At 40.5% G+C, this 15,461-nt stretch overlaps 2 protein-coding genes across 5 annotated transcripts in view; both read left to right on the forward strand.

Annotated features, from left to right (window-relative positions):
* Positions 1–15,461, forward strand: part of LOC127673655 (zinc finger protein 431-like) — an 826,992-nt gene that overhangs the window by 705,499 nt on the left and 106,032 nt on the right. The gene's annotated exons all lie outside the window — the stretch shown is intronic.
* LOC127673663 (zinc finger protein 431-like) overlaps positions 14,641–15,461 on the forward strand; it is a 37,269-nt gene continuing 36,448 nt past the window's right edge. Inside the window, exon 1 of one of the 2 annotated variants that reach the window (XM_052169455.1) lies at positions 14,641–14,730. The gene's annotated coding sequence lies outside the window, so the exon portion shown is untranslated. The remainder of the gene's footprint in view (positions 14,731–15,461) is intronic. The other variant, XM_052169457.1, reaches the window with a different exon arrangement.

Genomic DNA, 15,461 nt, shown 5'->3' on the forward strand with positions numbered 1-15,461 from the left:
ATAGACAACACAGACACACACACACACACACACACACACAAACCATAAGTAAATAGTGTTCAACCTCACTAATAAACTTATCTTCCAAAATTAAGAGGAAATTAACTGGCTTTACTTTGTAAGCAATGATGCCAGCCTGGCCCAAATTAGCATCATTTTTTTTTTTTTACTTGTATGACTCCAATAACTTCCCAAGATGCTTATTCTGTTTCAACTTTTTTTTGTCTTTATTATATACATCCAGAGTATGTGTTATTTTTGTAAAGCATAGATCTTACCAGAATTTTCCAATGACTTCTATTGCATTGTAGTAAAAGACTCTCCTCCTTATAAGGTTCATTATTTTCTAATATACCTTTCCACTCAGATCACTATCCTTAAGCATCAGAGACTCCTAGTCAGACCTAGGATGGAGTCTTTGCTCTTTTACGTTGTTCTCATGAGTGTACTGTTTCCCCTTGACTCCATCTCTATCCTGCTTTAAACTCAGATGTCAGCTTAAATATACCACCTTAAATATACCAGCTTAAATATACCAAACAGATACTTTCTGCAACTCATCCAAATTGTTAACTGACTTTCTTTATATTGTAGCAGCTTCTGGTTTTCTTCTTCTTCTTCTTCTTCTTCTTCTTCTTCTTCTTCTTCTTCTTCTTCTTCTTCTTCTTCTTCTTCTTCTTCTTCTTCTTCTTCTCCTTCTCCGTCTCCTCCTCCTCCTCCTCCTCCTCCTCCTCTTCCTCCTCCTTTTTTTTTTAAATTTTTTTTTTTTTTGGTTTTTTTTGAGACAGGGTTTCTCTGTGTAGCCAAGGCTGTCCTGGAATTCACTCCATAGGCCAGGCTGGCCTTAATTCAGAAATCCTCCTGCCTCTGCCTCCCAAGCGCTGGGATTAAAGGCATGCGGCACCATCACCCGGCTTGGTTTTGTTCTTCTAATAGTTTGCCTTGCTTTTTAAAATGTATTCTCCTGTCCTTGCTGTATCTTTTATCACTTCTCACTATTTACATTTGGTACCCAAAATAATACTTGGCCTATAGCAGGTGTTCCGTGTGTGTGGGCTGACTGAATAGACCATATTCATTAATCCATTAAACATGTTTATTTCATGTTTTTGTCTCCTGGATTTGATTCATTTTGTTTCCTAGAAGAAGACACTCTTTTGTCCCTCTCTTCCCACATCTCATACTTTCTTCCGGTTCCAGGTCCATTGTTCTCTCCTTTGAGAAGCCTTCCTTCTTTCTACCTCTGCGTTTCCCATCACTATCAGTCACAGATAGTTTTTGTTTTGGTTTGGTTTTTGAGACAGGGTTTCTCTGTGTAGCCCTGGCTGTCCTGGAACTCACTCTGTAGACCAGGCTGGCCTCGAACTCAGAAATCCGTCTGCCTCTGCCTCCCAAGCACTGGGATTAAAGGCGTGTGCCACCACTGCCTGGCAGTCACAGATAGTTATCTGATTATCTTCCCTCCATTTTTTAAGCCTCCATATTCTGTCTCCTCCCTCATCTCTATTATAGTATCCTTAAGGGATGGTAGAACTTTCACTTCTGAGTCCTCCTATTTATTTGACTTTTCCTACATGACTGGTGAAGCATGCTCTTGACCAGAGAGATATCTCATACGAATCACAAAGATTATAAATCACTTACCTTGTTTTACCATCAAGACCCTCATGTGTGCTTTTTAAAAATCCTTCAAATCCATCAACTAACAGCCTGGATATCTGGTAACCACATACTATCTGAGGCCAGCTGTAGGTTTCTCTGGAACTAGCAGTACAATTTGTTGATGAGCAGGGCAGCCGGACACATGCAGTGTTTTGTTTAGTTTTTTCCCTGGTTTCTTTCAGCTCAAATCTTCCTCTGGCTAAAGGGTGGATTTGTATTTCTAGGACTTTGGTGTACAGGATGAAGCTGTGTGGCATCTCTGACTAAGACCTCAATCTTCTCAGAGGCAGTGAAGTTCAGAGGTGAGATTTACATGGATGAAAAAGTCACGGTGGAGGGTGGGAACCACAGTGAGGAGTCGTAGCTCAGGCCAAGGAAACAGTTCATTGGTGGATGTCAGAATAGTTCCAGAGTTTTGATTCATTTTATAACTACATAGTGTTGTAAACTAGAACAAATATATAGTTGTGAAAGGATGTCTTCAAAGCAATAAAACCTTATGTGAACATTACATATCAGCTTTGTGGATATCTGACCATTACAAAAACAGTAACAATAAATCTATTCTAGAAGATACATTAATATTCAGGATAAGTTCTCTGTCACACTGCATTGGCTCCAATTAGGACATTAAGGTATAAACAATGTATTTCTTTTTTTTCTTTTTCTTTTATTAGTAGATATATTCTTTATTTACTTTTCCCTTTCCTGGTTCCCCCCTCCCAGAAAGTCCCATAAGCCCTCTTCCCTCCCCCTGCTTCCCAATCAACCCCCTCCTGCTTCCCTGTCCTGATATTCCCCTACACTGCTGCATCAAACAATAAATTAATTTAACATAGGAGGAAAAATGTACTTAAAGCACAAAGGAAAATAAATCATAAATAATATCTTAGAAGTGTAAAGAGATATGTGTAAATGAAGAAACATTTGTGACCAGAATTAAGCCAAATATTCTTAAAATAAGAAGAAATTAAGCTTCCACCTATTTTTCACAAATAGAAGCCATTTAAAACTCAAATAAAAACATTTTTCCTTAAAACTGTACATAATGAAGTCCCTCTGCCCTTCTATGCACTGGGCAGAGGGCTGGCGTATAAATGAATTGCATGTTGAATTCTCATATGATCATACATACTATCTTAAAAGAATGCCTCAAATCCTGCAGAAGTGTGGAAAATATCTCTATTTTATCCTAACAAGTCATAAAAACACTTTACATTAGATATTGTTACATTTTATTCATGGTACCCCACTTAACCTCTTTCAGTGTGTAGCATCACCTTGTGTGTATGACTACTTTAAGGAGTCTATGGGCTATCAATCCTCCGCTTATTTTCAACATATCAAAAGCCACTGAAATAAAATTTGCATTTATAATATTCTAACAAAAAATATTTTTTTGAAATTGCAGTTGTGTTGAGATGAACAAGATAAATCTAGTTAACACCAGAACGAAACAATCCTACAGTAACAAGCTCAATTCCCGCTCGTCACCTAAGAATCAAACTACTTATTCTCTTGAGTGATAAGAGCAAAAGGAGCAAGCGCCCCATCTAGTGGCGGCAAGAGTAACTGCAGAGGCTCTGCAAGTGCCAGCCTGGCCCAAACCCCCAACGAGAGAAAGGACTCTAGGCTAGACACAAAACTGAGACCTAAGACAAAAGGTAGGCTTGAATTTCAGGCGCATCAAGTTTAAGACTCAGTCACAACTCGTAAGGTTTATTGGTCATTCTAATTTGAATGCTTAAATAACTTTATAAGCACATTCTATAGCAGTAACTTTTTTCTTCTGCCTACACTGCCTTTCTTTATTGTTATAAGCTTTTTTTTTAAATAACTTTTAGACAAAAAGTTCTCTATGTAACAAAGAATTACCTCTTAAATAAAAGGTAACATAGAAGGGGAGTTACAGACGGATATCAATAACAAATTCAAAGCAATGTTTCCTTCTGTATGCTCATTATAAATTCAAAGCAGAAGTTTTTACACGGCCTTACTTTATCATAGAGCACACCTGTGGCTTCACCCTTGGATCTGACCTAGAATGAATGTTTTTCCTTGATCAAAAATTTGTCCTAAGCCCGTTTTTCTTTTTGGTGTAATTGGGAAAGCTCATTGTATTTCTTATTATTCAGCCTTTACTAACTATTTCATAAGGAGCGGGCACATTCTGTTCTTCATTCTAATTTTATTATATCTTTATGGCAAAACAACTAAAACCATTTCTTGAAATTCTGTTCCTAAAATTATTTGAGTCAAATCAGGAGTTCTATAAAAATCATTGTTTCTTCCAAACAGTATTAATTCATGAAATTTTATCTTTGTGATGATTTACAGGAAATTTGCTCAATAGGGTGAGCTAATGCCCAGGCACCCTTAGGCTATAATAGTAATATGAAAGGCATATCAGCTGCAAGAAGCAATCCTGAGATGAAGTCTCTAGGGACCTTGCCTCTCAGAAATCAGTCTCCACTGTTGTTACAGTGCATCTCTGTGACAATCTTCATTATAACCAACTGCTACATATTGGGAAAATACTATAGTTTTCATTGTGTTCTTAAAAATTCCATTCTACTTAAGAGTGTATGTTCTGCTATATTGAAGCAAGAAATGTCAGAGTTCTTCAAGTAACTTAATGTACTGTTGCCAATGGAGTTTAGATATGTCTCCAGAAGTAATACAATGGTGTTCCAAATACCTCATTGTCAGGTGTACTCATCACAAGTGCGTGTATTCTGTTAGGTTGACACTGAGTCAAATGTGTAATCTGCTGGGCAGTGGTGGCACATGCCTTTAATCCCAGCACTTGGGAGGCAGAGGAAGGTGGATTTCTAAATTCAAGGCCAGCTTGGTCTACAGAGTGAGTTCCAGGACAGCCAAGGCTACACAGAAAAACGCTGTCTCAAAGAAAAAGCAAATAAATAAGTAAAAATAAAACATAAAGAGAGAGAGAAATGTGTAATCTGTGGTATTTGTGAAGCATGCTGGGTTGCCAATTCCTTTTATTTGATCCTTTTTTTTTTTTAAAGATTTATTTATTCTGAACACTGACAGTACACTAAAGCTGTCTTTGGACACCCAGAAAAGGGCAGAAGATCTCATTACAGATGGTTGTGAGCCACCATGTGGTTGCTGGGATTTGAACTCAGGACCTTCAGAAAAGCAGTCAGTGCTCTTAACCGCTGAGCCATCTCTCCATCCCCCTTTTATTTGATTCTTACCTAGAATGCCTTTGTGCCATGTTTTCTCCCGTTTACATTATTCTTACACAAGATACGCCTTCCCTTTTCCGTACAGTGGAATCCCACCAACGATCTTCCATATTCTTCACTAGCCATAGAATTGCAGTTATGTCTTCCTTGGCAGTCAGTGAAAGTTGGGCCAGAGGGTACACAAGTTCTTATCTTGATATTTAGGTTTTTAAAGTTTAAGTTTGACCGGAAAATGCAATTAACTTTTTAAAGTAATGAGCCACACCCATGCATGGTACACTGAATACTATGCTGTTTCCTTGAACTAAATCAAAGTCAGCTCTGCAAACTATTGAATTTTTCACAACACTACAAATACAAAACAACACTACACTTTGTCTCTTTGTGTTTCATTTCCTGTTTCTTGGACTCTGGGCACAATGCTGTGGCAAAATTGGGGCCAACGTGAAGAATCAGTATTAATATCCTGGCAGAAACTGCGATTTAAGTCCCTTTAGATGACAGTACCAACCACAAGGCAATAGAGCAAAAGAGGCTTGAACAATCCCACTCTGCCTTTCATGAGTTCTGAGACCCCCTGACCCTGCAGAGCAGAGATGGATCATCCTCGTTGATCCTGTCTGAATCTCCAATCTACAGAAACTGTAATGAATAGTACATAATTGAGTCATTAAGTATTGCAACACATATTTTCCTCTTCACAGTAATGGAGTCATTAAGGTGTAATATCAGAGAAACTGAGGAAGGAACAAAGGAAGAGAGGCAGAAAAGAAGGAGGGGAAACAGAAAGCATGCTCTTGGTTCTGTGGGAAATCTCTATGAGGCAGTACGAAAATACCAAGCCTCACAACGGTGTATTTGTGGAATAAAAAGTGGGCAAACTGCCCTGCTGCTCTTTCTCACATTCTTACTACTGATCAGCCAGCTTCATGAGTGTTAGCTGCCAGCCCTTCCTGGTCGTTCTCACAGGTTCCAGAACCTGCTGAACCTCTAGGTTGGACGGTGTAGAGATAGGAAGCCTCTCCTCACTGGAAGCTGCAATGTGTTTACTCCTGAATTTGTTGTGGCTGCTGTAATAGAAGCTAGGATATTACACCAAAGTTTAAAAAAACCCAGAGGGCTGGAGAGATGGCTCAGTGGTTAAGAGCACTGACTGCTCTTCCAGAGGTCCTGAGTTCAAATCCCAGCAATCACATGGTGGCTCACAACCATCTGTAATAGGATTCAATGCCCTCTTCTGTGTCTGAAGACAGTGACAGTGTACTCACATACATTAAATAAATAAAAAAATAAATATATATTTTTTAAAAAATCCAAAACTAGTTTCTCATTTATAAGTCAGTTCTGGCCGGGCGGTGGTGATGCACGCCTTTAATCCCAGCACTTGGGAGGCAGAGGCAGTCGGATTTCTGAGTTGAGGCCAGCCTGGTCTACAGAATGAGTTCCAGGACAGCCAGGGCTACACAGAGAAACCCTGTCTCAAAAAAAAAAAAAAAAAAAAAAAAAAAAAGAAAGAAAGAAAGAAAGAAGAAAGAAAGAAAGAAAGAAAGAAAGAAAGAAAGAAAGAAAGAAAGAAAGAAAAAGTCAGTTCTGGAACAAAATAACCATGTTACTAAATCAGTATCAGCCAGGAAACAAACAACTGTGGCCCAGGAACAGGTTGAGCATGTAATCTGTGTTAGCTATGAAAACTTACAATCAATGTTGGTTACCCATATTTATAATCATTATCACTCTTCTTCTTCCACACACCATAGACACTACTGCCTTCCCACTAGGGTTTTCCTTTACACGTGCCCTTTTATTACTACAATTCACACAGATACTATGTTCATTATTTAGAGAACACTTTGTTAGTTTTTGTATTCAAAACCCAGGTAGATAAGACTTTACATACTTAATACAGTGCGTTACTCCTGTACAAATGGAAAAAAATTAAGTTCAACATTTCTAGACCAATATGGCTGTTCATTTCTGTACAATGCCAACTCAACACAGTAAACTGGGATACTTTTTTCCAAAGTTGACAGCACAGCTAGAGTTACCATAGCAGTATGTTATGCATCAATAGCAGCAACAACTTTTCCAGGTTCTGCAGTCATTTGAACAAAATTGTAGAAACATCCTGAATGCTCTATTAAAAAAAGCAAAAGTAAAAAACAAAACCCCAGAAAACAGCACAGTTCTGTTACTCTTGTACCTAGCATCATTTTTTGTCTAAATTAGCTTCTCAATCATCATCTGGACAGAAAACATGCTGAGCAACATCATTAAAAACATCTCTGATAAAGCATGGTCACTGCTACCTACGCATCCTAAAGCAGGTACGAGCCACTCTACATGGACAGAGGTATGATACAGTACTGTCCTACGTCTATAACACTAGAGGATACAATCTAAAAGGCATCATTTCAGACTTGATTCCACTTTTCCAGCAGAGGTCCCAAAGGATGCTGTGACACTGCTATGTAAAGAAAGGCACTCTTAGGTAGGATTTTTTTCACTAGTAGCACAGTTCTAAGGATTCATTCTCTCTGTGAATGTCAGATAAAAACTGTGATTAAAACATGAAATATCCCTAAAACAAAACCGTATAAGCACTGGTTCATAGGAAGATGACCTAGTGGAGACAGGCCAGACCTCACCTTACCAACACATCATCAAATCCGTTGTGTGAAAATGGTTGGAGAGACCTCCAAGGAAGGAGATGCCAAGTAGTGCTTCAAACCCAGCATCCTTTTAGGGTTTTTTTTTTTTTTTTTGCTTGTTTGTTTTTGTTTGTTTGTTTGTTTGTTTTCAAGACAGGGTTTCTCTGTATAGCCCTGGCTGTCCTGGAACTCACTCTGTAGACCAGGCTGGCTTCGAACTTAGAAATCCGCCTGCCTCTGCCTCCCAAGTGCTGTGATTAAAGGTATGCGCCGCCACCACCACCACCACCCGGCTCCCAGCATCCTTTTAAATAAAAGCAGAAGCTTCTATATGTTGGTCATCTGAATATACTTGAGGATGCTGTCATCAATATTTAATCATATGCTCACTCTTCCAGGAAGAAGGGGAGATCAGTTACTACTTTATTGTGTTCATCCAAATCACCATGCTATAAAAACAGCAAGCAGCCCTAATAAAAAAATGTCTCCTCTATGCAGCACCGGCTAGCATCATTTTACTTTCCAGCCTAGAAATGCTGTAGACACATCTAAAGAACACGAGGGAGCAGGAGAACCACAGCGGATGGATTAACGGGACCACCCAGTGTGCAGCTGAGATGCTCTGTGGTATCACTTCCCTCCTACTTGTGCTGTTTCCTGCTCCTTGGGACTAAACTGAATGCACTTACAGACTGTTTACACACTTGTATATAAACCAACCAAAGATGCAAATGCTACACAGGAGGTGCGAGTCTGTGGCGCCTCATTGTGATTGGTGTAGCAGCTCTGTCAGTGTGAAATGCTCATGCCTCTTGTGTGTCTCACAGGATAATGTCACCGACCACTTTACCCCTGTGGCCGCTGGCTTCGCTTTTCCTGACCACCTACCACCAAGAAAACACAGCCTTCATGATTTTGTTTCTTTGGTTTTGGTTTGATTGGTCCAGTTCTAACAGGTTTGGTGGTAATGGTGGGTGCAGGGGGTAGCTTTTGTTCTACATTTTCCTGACAGGTACCAGGAGGGTCGCTCAGCGTTTCAGGTTTATTTGTATCACTGTCCACTTTCTGGGCTTTGCCTTCTATCTGTTTGTTCTGTTCCTGTTCAGAGAAGAACTGCTGCGTGGACTGAACAACCTCTGTTCTCTGCTTTGCCAACGCCTAGGACCAAATGTTTTGTGGCTGAGTCTCTTCCCACAGCTCTCTTCTGGGTACAAACTGTGCAGCAAATGGCGGTGCCATTGTCACTGCGGCGGGGGCTGACTGGAACTGTTTCTGATACACAATGCTGTTCAGTTTGCTAGACTGACTGTTTGGACTTGTTGATGTAGCCCTGAATGGACTAGACGTTGGCGTGGTGCTTCCGGCCACCAGTTGGGGGTGCGCCTGGTTTGATAGCAATGTCACTCCAAAAAGATTTTAGTTTCATTTCAGACATTTTTTCCTGTGGTCTCCTGCTGGGGCCCAGCCCTGGTGGGGAGTGGTTGGGGTTCTTTCTTGTCGGTTCTTCTTGAGGCAGGGGAGGGAAAGAGCATTGGCAGAGGGTAAGACTTTGTCTTACGAGATATTTATGGTTGCTGTATAGTAAAAAAGTTTTCTTATCTATGTCTAAGTTACTATGCTGTTGTAGCTGACCTGCCTTCTGTGTTCCTCTGAGATCAGAGACTGCAGTCTCAGGCACTTAGCACCTCATCCTAAAACAGCAGGAGATTAAGTAAAGAATTAATTGCTAGAGCCTTTTCCCTTTTGTCCATATGCTTCTTGCTTGTAGAACTAGGAGGAAATTTGGAGCAGTAAACTTCTATTGAACCAGGAGAAGAGAATGCAGAAGGAAAAACTTTTACATAAGCAAGTATGCTGTACTGGCTGGTTTGTGTGTCAACTTGACACAGGCTGGAGTTATCACAGAGAAAGGAGCTTCAGTTGGGGAAGTGCCTCCATGAGATCCAGCTGTGAGGCATTTTCTCAATTAGTAATCAAGGGGGAGGGCCCCTTGTGGGTGGAGCCATCCCTGGGCTGGTGTTCTTGGGTTCTATAAGAGAGCAAGCTGAGCAAGTCAGGGGAAGCAAGCCAGTAAGAAACATCCCTCCATGGCCTCTGCATCAGCTCCTGCTTCCTGACCTGCTTGAGTTCCAGTCCTGACTTCCTTTTGTGATGAACAACAGTGTGTGAGCTGAATTAACCCTTTCCTCCCCAACTTGCTCCTTGGTCCTGATGAAAGCCTGACTAAGACATACGCATAATCTCAAGTAAGTTCATATACAGAATATTTATATTCATGCATGTTCGTGTATACATTTCCATCCAAATCATTTGGGTCCAGCTTGCATGCGTTCTGATAATTACATACTTACACACACATGTAATCGTCATGTTAAGACAATTACAAAAGACCAGACACTGGTGCAGAAAGAACTCACTCATTCTGGAATCTTTATTACATAGAGAAAGAAAAAGCTCCTACCCTTTTGATGCTAAATAAATGAAACCCACATTTGTGTAAAAAAAAAAAAAAAAAAAAAGCCGTGTTCCTTTTAATAAGGCTAAGGCTGCCTTGTTGAGAAAGGGCCTGTCCTGTCCTGTCCTGGGAAGGAGACGCCTGCCTGCTCCTCTGCTCTCTTCAGCCGCTTCTCTGCAGCGTCTTCTTTTTTCCTCTTTCCTTCTGCATTCTGCACTCTTAGTTTTTTATGGTACGTACAGTTTCCAAGTTGTTCCACTCTGCATTCTCCTTCTAATCTTGCTCTCTCCTCTTCTGAAGTCACAACAACGCTCTCACTCTCAATGCCTTTCCTCCGAAAGCTATGCCTATACTTCTAAGTTCTTCTTGACCTCAGTTCTGTCTAAAAAGTGTTCTGATTAAAAACTTCCCAGCTCAGTTCCCCCCCCCCCCAGCTCAGTTCTTCTCACCTCAATTCTGACGTTTCTCTTTGTCTTCAGCACTTAACATCTGATCCAAAGTAAGTAAGTGAGGAAGTAAATATTACCTGTAATTTTTATATGTTTAGACTACTGATTACTGATTTAGGTTATTAAACTTGAGATATATTGTTAGTACAGGCCAAATAATTTTGCAAATATTTCTACCCGGTTATTTGAATGCTTTGTCTGTAGCTTACAAATTTTAAGCAAATCTCTCATTTTTAAATTTACAAGTAATTCACACTTGGCTTTCAGAGGTATGTCTACAATCGGAACAAGAGTGAAAAGCAAAGAGATTCAGGTCTTAAATGGAGTGGAGGGAACTGCATCTTAGCCTGCCATGGTTCAGTGCTTTAATCATTTTGAAAACTGTCTCTATGATGCAGGTCTTTTGGGAATCTGTGTGCAAGAAAATTCTGAAAATTTCCCCACCATTTGGATAAGAATCTGGCTAAGTTAGAGGATAGGACGGTAGGGGGGGAACCAAGGAGGTCCCCACCAGCCCAAAGGGAGACAGCCTTAGTTCAAATGCTAAACTTAATGAGTATGGCAACATACAAAAGGAAGACAAAGAAAGAAAATGAAACTCTAGTGTAGATGAAGAGTTTCTTTGTAAGGATTTGAGCTTGCCGCCCTATCTCCTCAGATACCATCACCGGCACAGACTTTCATAGATCTACCTATAAAATTCCAACTAAACACAGATAGCTTTCTAAAAGTTTCTTATGCGTGATAAGATATTTATACTTTCAGTCAACAAAAACATGCCACTTAACAAAAAGTGTTGTTCCTCTGTTCAACTAGCCAAATCTTTTCAATATTCCAAATATGAAACATAACAAAACAAACAAACAAACAACCAAAATACTTAACTGGCATCTTTAAAGAGAACCAAATCCAGACTACTTGGTATGAAGCAACGGACTGAAAAGCTAGATTAATTTTTCAAAGCGTAGTAACATTTCAAGGTATTCTGTCAGTTTCTAGGAAAAACAATCGACTTGACATTTCTGAGTGCTGGGATTGAAAAAATGCACTACTATGCCAGCTTGAACCTTTAGTTTTAAGATACTAATTCTCTCTTTGTCTCTCTGTCTCTTTATCTCTCTATGTCTCTCCATCTCTTTCTCTTTCTCTCTCTCACACACAAGTATTTTAGTCAGCTTTTATTAATATGAGTGTCTGTGTACCCCTTCATGCTTGCTGACCAGAGAGGCCAGAAGATTGTGTCAGAACATTGGGAACTTTTGAGTTACTGATTGTAGTGAGCTTCCTTATATACTGGGAATGAAGCCTGGGTTTTATGGAATAAACTTCAGTACTCTTAGGTTTGAGGTATTTTCTACTCCCAAGCTTTCTATTCTTGATAATGATTCCTGTCCAAGGCATTCTAGGTCTCTTGGGGGTCAGAGTTCTACTGACTGGTTCCCTGCAGGGATAGGGAAATAAGCCATGCTAAGAGACGAGAGTGAAAACTTGTGCAGATTGGCTTTGGGTTAGACTGGCAGAGTCTAATACCAGGCAGTTTATGGCCAGCATTTTTAAAACACAGTACAATGTGGAGAAAAAGATTTCCAGGCAACAATCAGTCCAGTTCTAGGTGCACAGTAAAGCTGAAGGTGTGAAATTCTTTTTAAAGTACATGTGACCATGAGGGCGGGTCTAAAGGTAAAAGACCTAGAATTCAATGTGGTCTCTGACCAATACCATAGAGGTCACCTGACCATAAACTCCATGTGACATCTCCCAGATTCTTGATATATTCCAGCCCTTTTGGTTATCTGGTCTTTTCATCTATAATTTGCCATCCTGACCTCTTGGCCTGGCTCTTGCCTATTCCTCCCCCTCCCCCACCACCTTCCCTCTCTTCAAATGGCTCAGGATAATGTCTACTTCGGACAGTCACAGATGGCCCTGGCTTTGATTTTATTTATAATAAACTTTCTATTCCACCATACTTAGAAGCATTTATGCCCTTTACGTTTTGTTTCTTTTTTTTATTTTTTAAATCACTTTTCATGAACTAGTTCTTGCTTTCAGATTCACGACCTCTTTCTGTTTTAATTGTTGCTACTGTTTTCATTGGATTGAATTTTGGCTGCAGGACGTACCAGCTATGAGGTAGAGATGGCTGCACTGGACATTAAGTGTGTTATAGAATATGCAAGCTAAGGACCCTGCACCATGGAATGTGCTCTGGGAGACCGGATAATGCTATTAAATACTACTTTCCCAGACTAGGACTCTCTCTGGCCCTAGGTTGGAAGGACAAATCTGGGAAGGCTTCAGATGTCTGAATTATTTGATCTCTCATGTCCCAGGAGATGGTACTGGCCAGAAGGTTTCAGGCTCAGGACCCCTGGACAGTGACAATCAACCAACACCTTTCTCTAATCTGATTTTAATCTTTAATGCACTCTCATTTGTCAGATGGGTGTGAGAGCTTCTGCCATCTTGTCTACACTACAGATAGCAATAAAAAAATCAGAAAGAACACAGATTTTGGCTGAAGAAATTACTTTCAAAAGTTGGTATGCAGAGAAGGATAATATCGAGCTATTGTAATAAGAGTTGTTAAAGAGATAAAAAGCCAATGTGCTATTATAGTATAGTATAGAAATGCGGAAAGTTACTTTATTTTTTATTTTATTTATTTATTTTTAGTTTTTTCTAGACAGGATTTCTATGTATAGCCCTGGCTGTCCTGGAACTCACCACCACCACCACCACCACCACCACCACCACCTGGCTGGAAAGTTACTTTATTTGGATGGTGTGAGAGCTTTCTGCAAATGAGTCATACTGAAAAAAAAAAAAGTAAAAATGGGGTAAAAAACAGGCTGACTTGTTTTGTTTAAATTTCAATAAAGACATTAAGTTGTAGCTGAATAAAAATGTAATAGTCTTAGACAAGTGACATATCTCTTTGTTTTCTTCTGATCAAGTAACCCACCTTAGATGGTAACACTTCTGCTTTGGAGAACATGTTAAAACATTTAAAATTTTTACATATCAATTTGTATATGATTAATGTATTATATAATTGATGTAGCTATACTCTATAACATTATGTATGCAATACTATTATTTTAATAGTTATTCAAACATTAGTTTTCCTTAAAGAGTGATAAGAACATTCTTTTGGAATTTAGTGAGCAAGAATTACAGAAGTAATTCCACAAACCAAACTAGTGAAAGCCAACATATGAAAATGTGCTTGTTTCCTCCATGGTATGTATTTAACATTGCTGAGAGCAAAACTTCTGTTTTCAAAGAGTTAGCCGGGACCTAAGCATGAGCTTTGGAAGAAATAAAGAAATCAAAGACTAAATAGAGTTCAATGAAAATGAAGGCACAAAACACACAAAAATTAATGAAAGCAGTGTTAAAAAGAAAGTTCATAGCACTAAGTGCCTTCATAAAGAATTGGAAAGTTCCCATACTAACAATTAAAAATAAATCCACATTCTATATACATAGAAGAGATTAATTCTATCAGATCTGTTTATCTAGAGAACCTTCACTAATACTACTGTGGTTTTTATTTTTCTGCCTTCCCACTGAGGAAACTGTGCACGCTAATAATATTAGTGCTCCACAGTGTTTATATGTTTGCTGCTTTTCTCCCAGGGTTGTCTCGTGCCTACCAGGTGAGAAGTAGCTGTAATTTACCTGAACCTGGCCAGCATGAAGCCAGAAAATAAAACTCCTGTTTCCTAAAATCTCTCTTTGTTAATATGCAGGGCACCCTTCCCCTTGTGGGACAGATCGCAGTTCTGCACAGTAAGTTGCGCAATGGGCTATGCAAGCTGTTTACCCTGATTCCGGGAGGAAGGAGGGGAAGTGCCGACTGAGTGCTGAGAGGAGAGCTCAGGCAATCTCAGAAGGCGGGACCTGGCGAGCTCGAGCACTGCTCTCAAAGGGGAGGAGCAGCCCGCGGCTGAGCAGTGAAATCTAGAGTGGAGAGTGGCAGGTCCCCGCCAGAGCTGGGTGGGAAGACCGCCAGTTAGGCTATTGCAGGACAGGCAGGAGTTTACTGAAATCTGTTCATTTGGTAAGGGTCTGGCCCGGGACTGGAAGGCGGGGCTGGGAACCGCCCCTTCAGCACACTCTAATCCTAATGGACGTGCTCATGTCACTCAAGGCTCACTGGCCATTCAGGAGCTCCAGGAGAACCTGCCAGTCAGAGGAGGAGGCGGGCTCTGCAGCTGAGCAAGTTAGATTGTTTCTGTGTTAAGTTCTCTGCGCCCTGCTGCTGGATCCTGAGAGGCAAGCCTCGAGGTTGCTACGTGGTGAGAACAGGGCCACTGCTACCCACAGGGAGGAGCACGGGGCTGAGCAGCAGGAGCTGGTGTGGTGGGTCTTAGACTGGCTGGTGCGGACGAGCGGCCAGATGTTGCCCCCTGTGAAGTCCCGTGTCCTCCTAGTCACTCCCTGGATCCTGGCGGCTGTTGAATAACTCACTCAGGGGCTCCATCTGCGCAGAGCTTTTGAAACAGTGCCTTGTGTGTAGAGATATCTTTGGCAGAATGGCAAACTGTGAAAGCCCCAGTTTTTACAAGTTCTGCTCTTAGCATTTAACGTGTATGATCGATCCATTTAGACTTACTCTTTTGGAGTTTGCAAAACGTATCTCATGTGTTGGGTAGCCGTCCAATATCGAGCTGTGGTGTAAAAAAGTAGAATTGATGATGTAAAGGTTTTACTAGTGCTTAGGAGATAGTGACAGCAAGTAGAATTTAGCTGAGGGAGGGCTGCCTGTAAAACACCCCATCGGTAAGCGTCATGCTAACCAGGCCTTTAGAAATTAGATTGCTAGGGTACACCTAGCAGGATTCAGCAGGATTGTCCAGAAATATGGATCCATAACAAAGGAAACAGTCCGGATTTACAACTAGCCACTAGACCCATCCCTAGATCCAAGAGCAGGCCTCTAATAAGCTGCTCAGTGGGGCATTACAGGGTCACAATCAACATTAATGCCCCGGGTGCCATAAAGATTCAGTTTTCTTCTTGAGGAAGA

Source organism: Apodemus sylvaticus, chromosome 23 (genome assembly GCF_947179515.1).
Source record: "Apodemus sylvaticus chromosome 23, mApoSyl1.1, whole genome shotgun sequence".
In the NCBI taxonomy this organism is placed as follows: domain Eukaryota; kingdom Metazoa; phylum Chordata; class Mammalia; order Rodentia; family Muridae; genus Apodemus; species Apodemus sylvaticus.